The sequence below is a fragment of the Pezoporus occidentalis genome, unplaced genomic scaffold, assembly GCF_034315485.1.
Source record: "Pezoporus occidentalis ecotype Australia unplaced genomic scaffold, CSIRO_AGI_Poc_V1 ctg169, whole genome shotgun sequence".
In the NCBI taxonomy this organism is placed as follows: domain Eukaryota; kingdom Metazoa; phylum Chordata; class Aves; order Psittaciformes; family Psittacidae; genus Pezoporus; species Pezoporus occidentalis.
The window spans coordinates 289,785-309,340 of record NW_026913521.1 but is presented as its reverse complement, the minus strand read 5'-3'; the positions used below and the strand labels follow the sequence as shown (position 1 = coordinate 309,340).

The following is a 19,556-nucleotide window of genomic DNA, read 5'->3' as shown; positions in this document are numbered from 1 at the left end:
ATCCCAGCGCTCCCTTCCCATCACCGCATTAAGGGAGGTCATACACATACATGTCCCTTCCCCTTATTCCTGCACATCCAGGATTCCCTCACTAAATAGAGGCTTTGCTAGAAGAGAAGGAGCCGTATTTACCTCTGTTGGGGTGGCAGGAGGAAAAGAGAGGAGAAAAGAGCATTTTTAAAAGCAACTTCATATTTTTCCATGCAAGGCAAGGGATGCTGCACTTGGACTGGGGACTGTTGTTGGGTTCCTTCAGGAATCCATTGTTGTCCATGTGAGTTCTTTTTTACATTTCAAATAACAGGATTATTTCCCCAGGGGGTAATATCCTGTAATTTGAACACAATAATGGGAATAAATTACTTACTTAGAACTAATAACGACAGCCTGATTCCAATATATATAGGAACTGTAACAGCTTTGGTTAGTTAAAGTGTAATTGTGTCGACGGATGACATTTTCTTTCAAAGGAATCTGAATGACTTTTAATTAAATTTGCTGGGGGTGGGGAAGAGAAGGAGAAGATTTCACTGAGAGATCTGGGCTGCAGGCGGGTCCCAGCCATGGTGCCCCAAGTCAGGCATCACCCCATGGCTGCAGTCTCCAGAGCAGGGGAAAAGGAAATCACCACCGAGCCCAATGTCCAAGGGAGATTTGCAAGTGTGCGAAGAGAAGGGACAACTTCCCCCATCCCAGTTTGCCTAGTTTGGTGTTCCCAAAGAGACCACCAGAGAGGGTTGTGCTGCTACAGCCATCCCCAGCCTCAAGTGTGGGTGCTGTGTTTCAGCCATCGCCATCGGGATGCAGGGATGCTGCAGTGAGAGTTCACCAGGCCTCAGGGAATACACCCTGTCCCACTTGACCAGAGCATCACCTCCTGCTGCTCTGGAAGAGCCAGAAGGGATGGAGGAATGGTGGGATGGAGGGGATGTTGGGATAGACAGGATGGAGAGATAGAGGAATAGAAGGATGGAGAGATGGAGGGGATGGATATATAGAGGAATAGAAGGACAGAGGGATGGAGAGATGGATGGGGTTGAGGAATAGAGGAATAGGATGGAGAGATGGAGGAGATGGATATATAGAGGAATAGAAGGATGGGAGGGATGGAGAGAATGAGGAGATGGATATATAGAGGAATAGAAGGGTAGAGGGATGGGGAGATGGACAGGATGGAGGAATAGAGGAACAGAAGGATGGAGACATGGAGGATATGGAGAGATAGAAGGACAGAGGGATGGAGAGATGGAGGGGATGGAAGGATGGACCCCAACCCATTTCCCCTGCTCCAGCCTAGGCCAGGCAGAGGACAGGGCAGTGTCCCGGGCACCATTACATTGCATCTACCTGCGTGGAGGAACAGAGGAGCTGACGGGAGGCACGAGCAGCAGGCAGGGCAGCTCTGCTCCTAACATTGCCGCTATTGCCACCTCAGCCCGAGGGGGACCTGCACCAGCAGCCGCACATCCCAGCTCCTCACCCTCAAACTCCCCTGCAAGCCCTCTTTGTGCCTCTCCCAACCCTCCTCAGGTCTATTTTTGACTCAGAAGCACGCGAGGTTCCCTTTGGAGGCAAAACCCCAGCATCTTTCAGCCACAGCACACAGAAAACCAAGTTCCTGCCCCAAAATACCCGCGAGAGGAGCGGCACGCTGCTGCCAGCGGCCCTGGCCTCATCCAGCACTCATTTTCCTCTGTTTATCTTGCAAATAGTTCTGTGCTGAGGTCCCAGCCCGCGCGGTGGAGCCCTGCGAGGCCGCCTCCAGCCTCACACATGGCCTCTTGTTTATCCACAGCGAGCTTTACAAATAGCTTATTAAGCCCAGAGGTCTGTTTGCTGGAGGAAAACCTCATGGAGCAGCTCCTGACACCACCACCACCCCCTTCCCACCCCTTTGACATGCACTGAGTGGCTCAGGCCTCTGCAGTTGCAGGCATCAGTGTCTGATGGGGTTTGGAATCACTCATGGTTTAAAACAAGTGCTGGTGATACAGCTCCCACCATGCTCATCCTCTCCCTGCTTCCCAACTGGGATGCTGGCATGGCACAGGGATGCTGGTGATCCCATGGTGCAAAAGCTGCTGGTTTTGAGGGGTTTGGGCTTTAGGGAGTATGAGTTTCACTGAATTGATCACTTTGGGAGCTGCTTGAAACATGCCTGAACCCATGAAAGATGAGGACAGCTGAGATGCTGCACACCATGGTCCTGATAGGACCATGCCTTGGTGTCCCTGCCTGTGCTTCTGTTGCCCACCCAGCACTGGGAGCCACCAGCAAGGGGAGTCTGAGCCCGCACTGAACAGCATCAGGGATGTCCCACAGGGTTCGAGGCACCGTGGCCATGGAGTGAGTCCAGTCCTGAGCACCCCTGTCCCTGCTGCCACCAAGCAGGACAGGCCCCTGGCTGTGCCTCTCCTTGTCCTCGCTCCCCAGCATTAGACTCAGCACCAACCTTGAGCACCCACATAGAGAACACCCTAAAGCATCGCCCCCGGCACGTGCACCCACACAAACCCCCTGTAACACAGAGACATTCATAACCTGGCTGATGAGATTAAATTACCTGCCCCTGCAGGAATAAAGGAGGCATTCAGCCTTGGGGGGGGGGGGGGGGGGGGTGTCATGTCTTTTTTCCCCTGCCAAGGCCAGACACCACGGTGATGGTCACACACAGAGGCAGAGAAACAAGAGCTCTGGGCTCTCCCTCTGAGAGTGACCCCGATCCACCCCATATCCCCCCCCCTCTTTTCCGACCCTTTAACGCCCCGTGATAGCACATACTTTGCTCTGCCATCATGAGCTCCCTTATCGTCTAATAAACCCTTTAAGAGCAGAAGTCAGGCACAAAGGCAGCTAAACCTCCTCCCGGGCCATTCATCATTCTCTTTGACACGTTTTGCTAATTAGCCAAAGCTTTTGCCTCCACGGGGGAGAAATTGGGGCCTGGGAAAAGCAAAAAGAGAGGGGAGAGGTGGAAGAGGAGGAAGAAATGGGAGAAGACGGAACTGACGTTGCTCCTGCACTATAACCAGCATCCATAGGCATCACCGGCCTCATCCCGTGGTTCCTGGGACATGGTGACCTGTGATACCGGTTTGACCTTCACCCATCCCACTCCTTACCCTGGTTATTCCACGCTGCAGCAACAGTGGGTTATTTGAAACGTGCTCCTTGGAGGTTGAACTCCCTGCTTTATCTTCTACACGGCTGTTAATCCTGGGGACACGTTTCCTATCAGCTCTTGATACGTAACATACAATAAGTGTCTTATTAAATCCCAGCGACTGGCTCCATGTCCCACAAAACCCACCCCGGGGCACCCCAAGGGCAGGATGGGGCACCTCAGCTCCAGCACTGCTTTTGGGTGCATGTTAGACCCAACAAGAGAAATAAATAGAGTGGGTGAAGGCTCCTCTGCAGCAGCAAGTCAGCTTTAAGTTGGGTCTTTGAGCCCCTGAGCAGCCACCATGGGGGAAATCCTTGCAATTTAAAGATGTATGTTATTTGTAAGGGGGTTTTGGCAACTCTGGTGAGTGCAGGGATGAGCCCATCGCAGGCAGGACCAGCTACTGCCCCAGCAGGGCTTCTTTATCCGAGAGTCTGGCCCAGTTCTCATAGGACCTGATGGTTTTGGGGAGATAGAGACCATAGAGCAACCCACAGCAAAATCACTGTAATCCACTGCACTGACAAACCATCACAGCAAAGCACTGGCTCTTATCCCATCACTTCACATCAGCTCTCCATCCAAACCCCTTTGGGAAGAGCAGGGCAAAAATACCCCACAAAACAATCCCCTTTTCCCCACAAAAACAACTAAATTGGGTGACACAGTCTGGTCCCCCCCCCAGCACCACCCATCACATGGGTGTCCCCTGCCCACAGCAGCTCAGCCGTCCCCATGGATGGGTAACAAGGGAGTGAGAGCAGCATCTCGGAGCCGAGCCAGTCCTTTGGGTAGCATTAAGAGGAAATAAATCACAGCTCTTTGCTCCTCTTCAGCACGTGCTTCTCATTGCTGTGGGATGACACACACCACCCCCTCCAAAACAAGGCACTTCAAGGATCATTCTGTTTCTAATTTGGGGGTTGGAAATCATTTTCCATCCCAGCTTCCAAACTAAACCATGTCCTGACCACCACCACCCCCCCCCCAAACAAAACCCCATTAATCTGCTTTCCAGAGAGCAGCAGCAGGGTCAGGGCTGTGTGAAGGTGTGAGAAGTCAGGTGGGAAAGCTCACAGCAATGAGCACTGAAGGAGCAGCCCTCTCCATGCCCCTTCTCCAAGAGGAAAGCCAATTCAGTTAAATATAGAGCTGCCCAGGGCTCCCTCTGTGACAGGGCTGGGATAGGCTGATCCCACCAGGAATGGTCCGCGCTCCATCCCTGCCCTCTGAAGGACGGCTGGGAAAAGAAGGGAAAAGCAAGTATTTGGGATGAAGCACAGTGCTGGGGTGACACATCAGCATGATTCACCATTTGCAGTGTTCTAACCCAAATCTAGTGGTGGATCCTTCTTGCTCCCTAAAGCCAGCGAGATCCCGCTCCACCCTGGCCTTGGGACACCTGGAATAAGCCAGGCTCAATCCCCAGCCCCATCACTCCAGGTTGTGCCATAAACCCTACAGAGAAGCTTTGGGGGGCCCCATGCAGCCCGGCACACGCTGTACCCAAAGCAGCCCGCAAGGAGCTGGCGCGGGGCGGTGGAAACCCTCCAAACCCTGCACCATTGTGTGAGAGCTGCTCTGAAAGAGTAATTCCCAAAGAATTCAACCCTGGAAGTGCGACCGGGCTGCTTCCCAAGCGGCCGGAGCACGGTTTGTGTGCGCAGCCAGCCCTGCACACGTATAGGGAAGGGGGGGAATGCCTTCAGGTGAGGCAAGCTCCGCAGGAAGGTCAGGATTCCAGATGTTTTCATGCCGAAGATGTCGAAAAGCAGCGGAGTGAGGCAGGAACGCCCGTCGTGCCGAGTGGCCCCTGCAAAACAAGGCTTTTTCCATGAGTCACCAGTGGAAAGACCGGATCAGGCCTCCCATGGGTGGGCACGGATGGAGCTGGCTCCGCATCCCCGCCACGGCCAGGAGGATGCTCCATGTGCAGCCCCATGCACCGTGGCTCTGGATTCCCGACCCAAGGCTTCCCGTAAAATCGCTTTGGGATCACGTTGGGATGGACTCAACGGAAAGCCCCAAAGCCTTGAGGGCCTCTGGGTGCGGGGCTGCATCCCGGTGGTGTTCAGACACGGGGAGCGGTGTTTCGGCTGTACCAGCAATGCAGGATCTTCCCAAACACATTCCCCATCCCCTTTTCCAAGCTATGGACATTGCACATGGAGACCCAACGGGTGCCCTCACCGTGGCCTCGGGGCTGCTCTGGCACCTCCAGCATCCCACAAAACTCTCAGGGACTGAGGGAGGCAGGGATGGGGATAAAAACACAGGGGAAGGAGCAACCCGAAACAAACAGCTTTGATTTATGGGTGGCGGGAAGGAGGGGAGCGCGTTGAAAGGCAGCGCAGGAAGTCCCCGGGATCGTAAATCCCAGCGGGAGCCAATCGAGCTGATGAGCTTCCATGCGCCGGGAAAGCGGGAGGTTACGGGGAGGATGAAGTTTAGGGAATCTGGGGTGGGATAGAGGGGTTTTTATGGCTTATAAAAGGCAAGGATGAAGGGGAGGTTGATGCCACTGCACTGAGCACCTTCCCCGGGGCAGCACCAAGAGCAGGGAGCCGGCTGCAGCCCGGGAATGGATGGGATCGCATCCTCGGGAAGGTTGCAGCTCCATCCCATCATCGTCACCAGCAGAGTAACAGCACTCCTGGCTGTGTTGTGGGTACAGAAACGGCACGTACTTGTTGCTGGCCAGGTTTCCTGGCAGCCCCAGGCGGGATTTGGCTGTGCAGGAATTTGGAAGCTGCCTTAAATCCAGAAAGAAAGGAATGAGAAAAGGCTGCGAGCGGCTTTGGGAGCAGGGTTCAGTGGCAAATCCCTGCTCCGGCCTCTCCTGTTCCTGCATGGGGATAGGGATGAGGCTGGAGCCGGATATCGCATCCTCCTCCATGGGGACATCAAAGGGGTCCCCCAGCACCTCTGGGCACCACCACCCCTTTTCTCCCCATCCTCAGCTGCAGTGCACCTCAGCATCCAGCCCTGCATCCCAATGATTGATGGTGCTGAGGTGGAACTCCATGAACTCACCTCACCTTCAGGATGCCCGTGGCTGCTCTCACCCCATGGATGTTCTGGCTCAGCTGTGGACCAAAGCTAGGCTTCACCTTGACTTTGAGATCAATGGGGAAGCATTGGCATCACTGGGAAGACCCACGGTCATTGTCAGCACTTAGGGGATATTGAGGAGGAAAGGGATGGAAAAGAGGCAGGAGGTGCCGAGCGATCCCCAAATCAGCAGTAAAATCTCAAAGGTATTAATAACTACCCCAGAAATGGCCCCAAATCCCTTCCAGGATTCCCCTGCTGCATCCTGGCTCATCATATTCAAGGGAAATTCTGTGTTTCTTGGGAAAAACACCCCCAGCGCCCATGAAGGGGAATAACCTGTCCCTGCTCCAAACCCTGAGCAAGGATGCTCCCAAAGTGTAGCTCTCCCTGCAATAACCAAGATGTGTTTTGGCTGCACATGGAAACAGTCGCCTCAGCTTCAAGCTGGAAATCAGTGTAAGCCCCCACCATTCCCAACCCATTCCCATTTCCCAGCCAAAGCTTGGCTTCCCTGCGTGGAGAGGGTGCTGGTGGTGGATGGTACCCATCCCTGCGTCACCGGAGGAGGCTCTGGGATTCAGGTTATCCCTCATCCTGGAGATCCAAGGAGGAGCAGCAAAGTGCTTTGCACTGCAGTGATTTTTTAGCTCGCTCGGAACACCTTCAATTGCCATTGCCATTACCTCATGCCCTTGCTGTAGAAACAAGAGCTCTCCTTCCTGGTTTAAATGGCCTGAAATCACGCACCTCGAGGCATCCATCGGGATAAATAAGCAGCCTGGGAAAGGAAGAAGCCTGGGATGAGGAGGAGGAATGTTTCCTGCAGGGATGAATCTGCTCTGAATACACCCCAAAGCCATCATCTTTGTGTTTCCCAGCTCTGTTCTCATTCAGGGACCGGGAGCAACACAGGGGACCCTGCACCATGTCCCTCTGTTTGTCCTAAAGGGATTTTCCTACCTCTTTGCCCCAGTTCAAGCACTGTCCTTTCCTATGGTACCTGGGGTACCACCACCACCACTATTCAACATCCCAGGTAAGCTTCAAATATTCATCCTTTAACACAGGGTTGAAAAATGAGTCCGATGGGAATGGGACCACAGCATTCCTTATTTTCCAGCATCTCCATCATGTGCTTCAGCATCATTTTGGGAAGCAAAGGGCTTTTCCATATCAGGCTGTGGCTTATGCTTCCCCTGGTGAAGAAGCCCTTGAGCATCATGGAAAGGACTCGGCGTCCCTTTGGCAGGAAGCTCCTTTCTCCATCTACTCTGTAAGCAAAAGGGATGCTTTGGGATGACCGGGAGATGCTCGACAGGGATTCGGGGCTCTCTGGTACCTCCACCAGCGATGGATTAGCAAATCCATTGTACCTAATTGTTAATACCTCACAGCAAAGAGGGGAGGGAAACCAACCTCCCCTCGTGCTGTAACTTATGCACGGACAAGAAGATGCCGTTAAACCAAACCAAACAAACGAATCAAGCAGCAAAAAGAAAGGGGGGGGGAACCATCCCATTCTCCTGAATCATAAATCCCAGGGAGGGGTATTTACAGCCTCGAATTGCCAAGTGCATTGAAACTGCAGCGAATCCCAACAGCAGATCGCCATAAAGGCAGACAACGGCCCTGGAAAAAATGCTTTGATTAGGATCTGGGCAGCATTCAGCCCAGATGTTCATTTGTCACTGCAAGAGGGATGGGGGGGAGGTGAGAAAGGCTTTAAATTAATCTTTACAACTAGAAAGGAGCTTGTAATACACACCATATGGGCAGCAACGTCTTCCGAGCCCCCCTTGCCTTCCCCCTGTTGGAGCCAGGCTGGGACCCTCGCTTCCTTCCCAACTCCCATCCCTGTTTCATCCCTGTTTTGCCCCATGCACCGAACACGCCGTGAACCCGAGCTGCTCGCCCCGGCCCCTTCCACATGTGCTTTATTTTACCAGGAACAAAACCAAACTGCAGTTCCTCTTATCACACCAGCTCTCTTTCATTATTCCAACACCCCCCCCTCCTCCTCCTCCCTCCCCTTGGACCCGGATACCTGCTTCCCCTTCCCTCCTATAGCCACATGTGGTTCCTTTTTAAGCGAGATGGCAGCACAGGGAGGAAAGGGGGGTGGGAAAGAAGAAGAGGAGGAACGAGGCTGTTTATTAAATGCCAACCATTCAAATTAATTCCCCTAATGGACTCGCCGGCATCATGGTGTGCATTTAAATGAACGCTTTGTCATCTTTCGTAGCCAACCTGCAGCTCTCTGCAGAGCAAAACCCGCTGGAAAGCCGGGAACAGCAGCGGCGACAGGGACAAAGCTGAGGAAGGAAGAAAGAAGAATGAAACACGGATCTCCAACGCAACAGGGGGGTGATAAAGGGAGCCCAGGAAGCCCTTGGCAAGCGGGACCCTATGCAGGGCAAAAAGCTGTGCAGCAGCAATGGGAGCTTCTTGTCCGCACGGGATGAGGGGGAAGCGCCTCTTGCTGATGGGGCAGAGGGAGCAGGACCCCTCGCTCAGGACAGCAGGAGGCCACTTCCCAGCTGTGTCTGGGATGCTTTTGCTCTATTGAAGCCCCACCGTGGTGGGGACCAGCACCCACACCCCCTGCTCAGCCGCAGGGATGCAGGGAGGAGGCAGACCCATATCCATACTGCATCCCCATGGACCACAGCCTGCATCCCTCCTCCCAGCACAGGATGCTGAAAGCCAACCTCTGTCATCAAGCTGTTACCACTGCAGAGCTCCTGATGGAGCATCCCTGCTGCTCCTGAGTAAATAGGCCTCTTCCCTCCTGCCACCCCCGGGACAGCCACAGCTTACTCACCTTGGCTTCAGCTTCAAGAGGTCCTGGTGCTTTCATCAGCCTCAGTGCACACACACAGACACTCGCTGCAAGCAGCAATCTCCTGCTCACAACCTCTCCTCCCATCTTGTTCCTTCTCTCCCCCCTCTTCCACTCCCACCTTAAGATGTGCCAAGGGGGTTTCTTCCCACCTTTGGGGGTTCTTCTTTTCTCCATCCTAATCTGCTTCCCTGGGGCCAGAGGATGAGGAGGGGATGCGGGAAGCATTGCTGCTCCCCTCCTGTTCAGCACATTGAGCTGAGGACAGGCTTTCAAACACCACGAAGGCCAAAGGGAGATTCATGGTCCAGGATGGGGATACACCAGCAGCAGCCTTGGCCATGCCTCTGGTCCCCACTCGTGGGGATCCCAGTCCTCATCCCTGGACCACTGGGGTTGGGGAAGGAAGGGAAGACCACAGGCACCAAAGGGATGGGATGAGATGGAGCTGGGCAAGATGAACCAGCCCAATGATGCACCCAGCAGTGGAGGGGGGACAGGGCTTCCCCATGCACCCATCCATCTGCCTGTCCTCTCCCCCACCAGCACGGCATTCCCCGCTCCAAGCACAGGCTGCAGAAATGTTAATAATCATCATAACAGCCCTTTGCTTTGCTTTCAATATGAAAATAAACCAGCGCTGTTTGCAGAAGGTTCTCATTTAGGGAAGCATCTGGAGTCAGCACTTCTCTCCTAAAGGGCAGCAAAGGGTTCAGCACCGGGGAGGAAGAGGAGGAGGAGGAAGGAGGTGATTTGCTCCGTCTCCCGTGGTGCCATAGGTGCCAAGCAGGTCTGGGTGATGCCAAAGAGACCACTTGGGTTTGGCTGCTGGGAAGGACCCAAGCGGATAGAGGGCATGCTCCTGGTCCCTGGGGTGAGTGGGGAGAAGGACTTGGGTGCCATGGTCCAGTGTGAGGTGTCCCTGCCCATGGCAGGGGCTTGGAACTGGGGGAGCTTTAAGGTCCTTTCCAACCCAAACCATGCTGTGATTCAAGAGCATCACATGTGGGCACACTCGGGGCTGGTCCCAGAAGCCCCACTTGGGGATGCGAGGGCTGGACAGTGCCCGGCTCCTCGCACCGGACGGCCCCGCGGTGACACTGGGCTGCAGTGACCTCTGCTGGGCTCCCACCCGTGGAAACCCTCATCCCTGGGCTCCCCCTCCAGCTCCGAACACCACCGCTTCCCACATGGAACCCAGGGAATCCAGCCAAGGCACCGCATTCCCTCTCCAGCTCCCGTTCAGACACCTCCACACCACGTCCCTCCCTGCCAGCTCCAAGCAGAGCCCCCAAATCACTGCAGCCAAGTGAGGGGAGCAGCACCCCCTTAGCTCCCATGATCCCTGGGGAGAGGTCCTGGTGTTCCCAAAGGCCAAAGAGCTGGAATGACCCACAGAGCTCAGGAGCAGGGATAGGGATGGGGGGGGGGGGGGGTGCCAATGGTTGTTTATCTCGCCCTGATTCCGATCCTCCTCGTTCAAACAGCAGCAGGATGCTGCGCCTCGCCTCATTATGCAAATAGAAGCAATTAGAGCTCACCCAGGCTCTGCCCACGTGATGGGTTTATGGCACTCACAGAGATCCTTCCTGCTGCATGAGAGGAATAACAAGAGCTCCCCTGGTCCCCTGTCCGCCATGGGCTGGGAATCCGGGATTGGTTGGGGGGGGGGTGTCCTGGAGCAGGGACAAGGCCCCCATTGACACCCCCAGGACCTCTGAAAGGGCTTTCCCAAGGAAAAGCATCCCCCTCTTCCATGGAGACACCAACTTCACCAGCAGCAAGCGCTCGCCGGCTCTCAGGACGGGAAGGAAGGAGGGCTGGAGCGGGAAGAGCATCACTGGGAGCAACCCAAAAGCCTTTCCTCCACCAAGTCATCGCTTTGGGACCTGCTTTGCTTGACCACAGCGGGAAGAGGCACAGCAAAAGTACCTTGGACTCGGCTTCAAAAGCAAAGGCAAACGCAGCCCGAAGCAGCCCCAGTCCCACCTCGGCTGCAGCAGGAGGCTGGGGGTGGCTCCGGTCCCCATCCGGCCCGGGGGCACGCACAGACCTGCAAGGAGCAGACACGGGAGCATAAATCAGGCGCAGATCCCATAAATCCATCCTCGTCCTCCTGATTTACATCAAGGTAGCCAGGAGGATTTATTCCCAGTACCTGCCTCCGGTTGCCCAGCCCCAGAGGAGCACGGGATAAGATAAAGAGAGGCTCTTGGAATATTGATCTTCCTCCTAAATCTTTTCCTTCTTCTTTGGGATGCAAATGGAGATTGATGAGCGCAGGGGCAGCTCCTCACCTCTGAGGGCCGTTTCGAGCTCTGTTCCCAGGTAAGGGAATGAGCAGTGGGATACACCCACAAGTCCTGCTCCACAGACCATTGTCACCTATAGCCAGTGGAGAGCTCCCTTGGTTCAGCCTGGTGACACTTGCTGCAGAGCAGGATGAGGGACATCACCATCAGGGACCATTTTGCAGTGTTAGTGCAGTTAAGCAAGGAGCATCCCATTGGAAACCTCCAGCCTGCATCCCTGTTCTGACCCCATCCCTGTTCTGACCCCATCCCTGTTCTGACCCCATCCCTGTTCTGAACCCATCCCTGTTCTGACCCCATCCCTGTTCTGACCCCATCCCTGACTCCCACTCCTGCACCTCCTGCTCTTTCCAGGGCTCATAAGTATGAAAAGCACCAGGAAACCCTTTCCATCTCCACCACCTAGAGCTGCTCAGTCTCACATCAGAGGGCAGCGTGTGATTGCCATGGAGGGATGTATTTCTGCAGGCTCAGGATGGTTTGTGGCACCCTCATACCAAGCCTGAAGGATGCAGGTGCAACCCAAAGCTGGAGGATCAGCGTGGCTGGAGCTGCCTTGGGGTACCCCCACATTCCCCCCCAAGGGAAAGATGCTTGTTCAGAGCATCTCCATGGACTGGAGACACTCAATGGCACCACGTGTGACACCAGGTCCAGAGATGAAGACCCTCCTTGGTGCTACCACCAGAGCACAGGGTCCAGCTCAGGCGCTGGCCACCGCTCCAGAGCAGTGCATCAATCCCCAAGGATTTGATGCCTTCCAAACCTTATCCCTAAGGTGCACATAGAGCCTGGAACAGGAGCACTGATCCCGCAGGCAGTGCAAGACTCCATTGGAAAGATGCCTTCACTTCCTGACGGGACCCACAACCAGGGCTTGGCCACACCGCAGGGAAGCGAGATGGCTCCAACATAGCCCAGAAAGAGGAGTCGGGTCCTGACAACCCCAGGGCTTGGCACACACTATTCTGCCCCACACTTATGGGTCCACAGAGGAGCTCCATGAAAAGAGCTGAGTCAGCACCAGAAGCAGCTTTTCCTTCCATAACGGAGCCGAGCGAATAACTCATCCTGGATAAATAATTCAGGGCGGATCGGCTGCGAGCTGCGAGCAATTATCCCCTCTTTATTTGTCAGCCTGCATCTTCAGTGGAATCATGCAGACACCTCCTTGCTGGGCTGAGGAAAAGCCCGGGGAAAGGAGGAGCTACCTGGAACGCCGGGAGAAATCCATGTCAGGAGGAGTCGGTGGCTCGGGAAGACGCGGGGTTGTTGTGGGTGTTTAGCATCTGTAGTGTAAGAAATACCCAGAGCTGCAATGGGCCCTGCGGGTGGAGGTGATGCTGAAGTGAGCGGATGGATGCGGGAGAGGCACCGGATCATTGGGAAGGTGTCCCTGCCCATGGCCGGGGTTGGAACTGGATGAGCTTTAAGGTCCCTTCAAGCCAAACCATTCCATGATTCACACCAGACATCAATTCGGGTACCATCAGGGTCACACCTCTCCAGTGCTTGCTTGGTCTCGCTGTCCATACAATGGCCACCAGCTCCTGAGATCACATCCTACCTCACCAAATCCACGTGTGTCCATTGCTCCATGTCCTCCGTGTCTCCTGCTGGCAAAGCAGAAGGCCCAGACACGTGTTCGACCCAGGCAGACTGCAGGAGGAGGCTTCTCCTAACAGCAAGGTGATGGATAACCACTTCCAACACCTCCTAGCTCCGTCTTGGGTGCATCACACTCGCTTCACCCTCACCAACCCTACCCAAACACCATCCACCTCTTCCCCTCCCTAACTACCAGTCCTCCTCCTCCTCCTCCTCTTGCCAAGGCTCCCTTAGCACCTCCACAGGCTACTGGTACCCATCAGCACCAGCCCATGAGCCAGAGCCCAGGCCCTGAGCATCTCCATGCAGACCCTACCTGCGGGGTTGCCTTGCTCCGGTGCTGGCCCTGCAGGGGATGCTGGATGCTGGGATGGCGAGGACAAAGCAGCGGCACAGGCTGGGGCAGTGGGGACATGGCCGGGGTACAAGACCCAGGGTAACCACAGGAGCACCCATGTGGATGGGGCTGCAGCCAGGCGCTGGCACATGAACACCCTGGAAGGAGCCTGTGCTGCATCATGGAGCGGCCCACGGCTGTGACCTGCCTTATCCCATCCCATCCCATCCCATCCCACGGGAGCCGGCTCGCCAGGAATGCCCCACGTCAGCACTTCACCAGTGATAAATAAGGGAGGAATGCGGCTGCCAGGGTTCTTTATCAGAGACGGTGCCTTCTCCCCTGCTCCTCCTCAGCCACCACCAGCACAGGGATGCTCAAAGCTGCTGCCTCGCTCCTGTCCCTGCATCGACCCAATGGGGCACAACAAAGCACCCCAAGGGCAGGAGCTGGGGTGTGCAAAGCAGAGCAGTGACAGCATCTGAGCTTTCCTTCCTCCTCCTCCTCCTCCTCCTCCTCCTGCTGGCCTGGCGCAGCTCATCCCTGCTGGCATTGCTCATTCTGCATCAATGGGCCGCATGGAAAAGCAGTGGGGCAGCACAGGCATCGCACAGCAGGGCTGGTGATGCTCGTGGCAGGAACGTGCCTTCTGTGTGGGTCTGAGCTGAGAACCTCAGACTCATCTCACTTGTGCCATTGGTAGGCTCCAGCGTGTGGAGGTCAGAGATCAAGGGGGTGGAAGCGCCCTGCTGCCAGGAAGCCGCATGGACAAGCAGAGGCAGCCGCTCCTGGGGGAGGCTCCATCCCTCCCCATGCTGAGATGGGGACAATCCCCAAGCCACAGCCGACAGAGACCTGCTCCCACCTGCATCCCACCATGCAGTGACCATGCTGAGCCTTTAACTCACCCACAGCTCACTCACAGCAGCTCTAAAACCCAATGCAAGCACCGAGACCTCACCAGGGAGGAAAGAGCTGCAGCCCCAAGCGCTGTAAATCACCCCCTGCCCCTGGCTGTGAATCTGCACAGCACAAACCAAGCAGGAGAGGCCTGGAGCTGCCCGCAGGGATCACCCCTCATGGATGGAGAGGAAGAGGATGCACGGTGGTCCTGACTGCCAGCAGCACCCGCAGCCTGATGGATGGGCAGCAGCACCCTGTGTCTGCAGGGCTCTGCATCGCCCCGTGTGCAGGGCATCACCACATCCGTGGTCCATAAGGGCACCACCACATCCGTGGTCCATAAGGGCACCACCGCATCCGTGGTCCATAAGGGAACCACCAGTTCCGGGCTGTGAAGCCTTCAGGACATCCCCAAGCCTCCATGGGTACGTCCACACCTCAGTCTTGTCTCTGGTGGGTCCAGGAGCGAGAACCAAAGGGAGCTGCCATCCCCTCTTGACATGGGCATCGAGGAACATGACCAAGGGCACGTTTGGAAACCAAAGAGGTTTGGTTCACAAGGCAGCCTGGAAATCAGTGCACACTGACCTGTGCTCACACCTCACCCAGCTGAAGGTCAGCATTGATCCAAGAGGAAGGGCACAGACCAGCATCACTTAAAGAAGGTGGGAATCTGAGGCCTGCTCCCAGCCATCAGAGCAAGGAGATGCTGCCACAACCCAAAGACAAGCAGGTGTGAAACACCCAACAGCTCCAAACAGAGCAGGATCCATTCCCCGGCCATGGTCACCAGCAATGACAGGAGGTGACAGTCAAACCAGAGCCCTAACCCTACTGGAAACAGAGAGAGACACATCCTGCTGGAAACCACTGCCTCAAGTCCCATTGCCATGGGCTGCTCACACATTTGGGGAGCAGCTGAGCCCTGCTCTGCGGGGCAGGGGTAGGAGTATGCTGGAAATGGGAACATTCCTCAAAATCAGACACTCTGATCCCAATGGAGTCGGTCACTGTCCTCATGGCAATGCCAAAGCCAATGGGACAAGAGGGAAAAAGAGAGAGAATGGCACGGAGAGGCTTGGAGTTTGAAGTGAAAAGCAGGCTCTTGGTGCAGGGAAACGTTACCCTGAGGTTTAAAGGAATGAGCCCTGGTGCAAACATCAGAGCTCCTGCAGGAGGCTGATGGAAGCACTGCTCTGTCCCACTGCCCTCAGCGGTCCTCACTGCCCACCCAGATGAGCTCAGTGATGTGCTGCACCCAGCGTCTGTATGGAAGAGCTGAGGGGCTGGGGACACAGCAAACCTCTTCATCACACTTGGGATAATCAACTCCCATCGTGAATGTGGTTTGCAGAGCTCAGCTGGGCTCGTGTCCCTTCAGCTGCACCAAGCCCATGGGCACAGAGAATCACAGAATGGTTTGGCTTGGAAAGGACCTTAAGATCATCCAGTTCCAACCCCCTGCCATGGGCAGGGACACCTCACACTAAACCATGGCACCCAAGGGTCTGTCCAACCTGGCCTTGAACACCGCCAGGGATGGAGCATTCACAACCTCCCTGGGCAACCCATTCCAGTGCCTCACCACCCTTACAGTAAAGAACTTCTTCCTTATATCCAACCTAAACTTCCCCTGTTTAAGTTTGAACCCGTTACCCCTTGTCCTGTCACTACAGCCCCTAAGGAAGAGTCCCTTTCCAGCATCCCTATAGCCCCCTTCAGATACTGGCAGGCTGCTCTGAGGTCTCCACGCAGCCTTCTCTTCTCCACGCTGAACAGCCCCAATGTTCTCAGCCTGTCTCCATACAGGAGGTGCTCCAGCTGCAGAAGGGACCTCAGGAAGCCACCCAGCTCCATCCACACCACAGCAGGACCCGAGGCACTCCAAGCTTTGCTGGCCAGGAAGCACTGGTACCAAAGCCATGCTGAGCACAGCATCCTGCATGGTCACTGCCCCCCTCGAGGGAATGGAAACCACAGCAGGGTTTTATGACACCATGAACCTCAGTGTTCCCAGCACCTCTGGTAGCACAGGCCCTGCTCACAGGGGTTATTCCAGCCTGAAGGGCAGATTTACCAGAACGAATCCCAAGGGAGAAGCAGCCATGGGGCTGTTTGCACCCCTTCTACCAAGAAAAGCTCCAACATGAGAGGAGCAACAGCTCGTTTCTTCCTGTTTCCTAGTAAATCAACTATAACAATCATGGCAGGAGACTCCCCTTGGCTCTATCCTCCCCCTGAAGAGCAGATTCAGTGAGCAGCTTCCCTGAGTGGCAGAGCTGTGATTTACTCCCAGCACGGGACCCATTAAGATGGGGGGCAGCAGGAAGTTTCTGTTTGCCCCCCACCCAAATTCCCTTCCCCAGCCATTCTGAGGATCAGATAAGCTTCCCAGCTTCCCTTTCACATTAACAGGTTTGGGAGTGCGAGCCCGTGGTTTGGTTAAAGAAGCCCCAAAGACACGTTCATGAAGGGGAGCTCACACCACGCTCCTTTCTTCGCACAGAGTGGACGCCATCACCCATCCACGGGATGCTCTAAGTCCAAGCACCCCCCAAAACCATGTTGGTACCCACAGCTGGGCACAGACTGCTTCAGAACCCGAGCTGACAGCTGCAAATAGCCAAAATGCCCTAAAATACCCCATCCCAAAGGGACTTCCCATCGGTGGGCGGCTGAAACCTCAACAGGTCCCACATCAAAAAGCCCAGTCCCCAGCAAGGATGCAGCAGCTGAAGCCAATCCCAGCACTGTGCCCATAGCACGGGCATCTGTCACCCCTCAGAGGACCCAAACCCTCAAGCTGCTCCCTTCCCAGCCACGTATCACCCTCCAAACCCTCTTGGATGGGTTTTGAAGCCACTCTTAGAGCCTAGCTCCCAGCGAGGGTTACTGCGTCCTCATGGCTACCAAGGAGGAGAGGCGCCATGCTCCGCACCGCTCCCACCGAGCCCTCTGCATCCCACCGGTTCTATTTGATTCCCTTCTAAAGGGGCTGTATTTCTAGTTCAAACCAGCTTGTTTGTGTAATTGCCAGCAAAAATGAAACGAAATAAAGAAGAAAGACACAACCCGAGCCTGCTACAATGAGTAATTATCCTGCTCCTGCCTCGTACCCTGTAAACAAATGTATTTGTAACCAATTTGCAAGCACTTTGCATAAGGGGCCCAGAACACTCATGCCTGTTTGATGCATTTTGACATTAATTTGATAATAGCAGCTTAACAAGGAATCCAGGCTCCCTAGCTATAAATATGCTGCTTTTCCACTTCCTTTTATCTGCGCAGTGAAATAATGTTTTTCCCCCTGCTGCAATAACCACCATCCAAAGCCTTTCATGAATGCCCTTTATGTCCTTTAGCATTTCAAGGCTTTCTTTCTCTGGGTTTTTCCCCCCCCCACCTCCCTCCCTCTCCTCCTGGAGAAGGTAAAAAAGGGGTTTATTGGTTGTATTGTTAATTCCTGTTCATCAGGGGGAAGGAGAAGAGAGGACAGCGACGATGCTCTGATAACGCAGCTTCCAAGAGACTTGTTGGTACAGAAACACCTCTCCATCCGTTTGTGCTTCATCTCCAAGGGAGAGCTCGCCCTCTCCCTCCTCTTCCCCACTCGCTGTGGCTCTCCCTCGCCACACAAGCCTTGCACACCAGAAAGCAAAGTCAAGCATGGTGAAATGGCAATGGGACACCGGAGTCCACTCTGATGCCAATCAGGAAGCCACCATGGGCCCCAGGGTGGCTTTGGACCGCTCCAAATCTGTGCTTGATGGGACAGTGCACACCACCACGAGGAGCATCCCACAGGGACAGCACAAAAAAGAGCTGGATCATGAGGAATGAAACAGGGTTATGGCTCTCATTCTGGTCCCTCTCAAGACTTTCCACCTAATCCCATGGTTAGAACCTCGCTGGTTATCACTCATGCACCCATCCTGCACCTCTGCCTTGCCTGTCAGCCCCAGGGAGAAGCTGCCTCTGGGGCCTGGGAGGTACCAAGCACACAGTGAGCCCCTTGGGAATTGTTGCCTACATCCTGCAGCCACAGATGAAGCCTCTGAGGGATGGAGCAGTTTGGCCTCTCTCCTCCATGCTCCCTTCTCCTCCACCTTGGAGCCAGCGATGCACAAGCTGCTCCCACGTTGATGCAGGGGGTGAGAAGTTGCACTCAAGAGCACAGAACCAGGGGGCTTCTCCTCCTGCCACCCCAGGCCTTGAGACCTCCCAGACAAGGTCTCAGCAGCCACAGGAACGAGCCCTTCACCCTCAGCCCTTTCACCCCTCCGCTCCCGTTCCCCCTCCTGGAAACGGAGTTGCGTCCCTCTTTGCCAGCAGATAAGAGGGCACGAGACCAGTGCTGAACGGGAAGAGGGTTTGTTCCTCACGGGCCCACCAGCACATCACATGGACCACGGCCCTTCCACCCATTGCCCCCTTCAGTGCTCCCCAGGGTCGTTCACACCAGAACCCCATGGCCAGTCCCAGCGATAGCTGGAGGCTTAGCAGAGTCCGACAGCGCATTCTTCCCTCAGCCTCCTCCCTCCTTATCTTTCCCAAAACCACACTTAGATAAAAGTTATTGGAACAATAAAATCCATAACTTAAACACGAGGGCAGGAGGGATGGAGGGAGGGAGGGTCTCTGCTCCGTGCCCTGGGGAGCAGCCTCAGCAGAGCAGGAAAACAACAGAGGAGAGCCCATGCTCCCCGCTGGAACAAAACCTGGTGCAGGACCTTGGAGCATTGTGTGGAGAGACCACAGCACGTGTGCTCTCCTGCTCTCCCACACGAGTCCTGCACAGCCTTACCCACCTTTTGAGGGATCTCCTGCTGCTTCACCTACCTGGGATGGGCTGGTTTAAGCACATGGGTGCATGGGCTGCACTGTTCTCCACCAAGCTGTTCCTCCTGCATGCCTGGTTTGTGGATTTCTTCAGTCAAAAGTAGACGCTGCAGGTACCTGAAGTCCAGTTTCTCTGTGAAGCACTATCCTGCACCCTACAAACATCAACACAGGGGACAGCAGGACCCATGTTTTCTTCAGCATTGATCAGCATTCCCATGCAGGGAAGCCCAGCGGCTGGTGCTGCCCCAAGTGCAGAGCTGTGGTCCAGCACATCCATCCCGCTTCCCTCGATATTTGAGGAGCATTCCATGGACATTCTTTTCCCCTTCAAGACCTGGTGGCAATAGCATCCTGCTCCCCTCCATCCCTTCAATATGTGGTGCTTTCAAGCACTACCACAAGCGCCCAGGACCCGGGGACCACGCTCCTGCTATGGCTGGAGCACACCGTCTTCCCCTTCCCGCAGCCACCACCATCCCAACTCAACGGCATCCA

General features: G+C 55.2%; 1 long non-coding RNA gene across 1 annotated transcript; it reads right to left on the bottom strand.

Annotated features, from left to right (window-relative positions):
* Window positions 1-2,796: 2,796 nt before the first annotated feature.
* LOC134161030 (uncharacterized) lies at window positions 2,797-8,223 on the bottom strand. The gene is made up of 2 exons (XR_009963801.1): window positions 6,205-8,223; window positions 2,797-5,919 (listed from the first exon to the last, which is right to left on the bottom strand). It is a non-coding gene; the product is annotated as an uncharacterized LOC134161030 (long non-coding RNA).
* Between the last annotated feature and the right edge of the window lie 11,333 nt (window positions 8,224-19,556).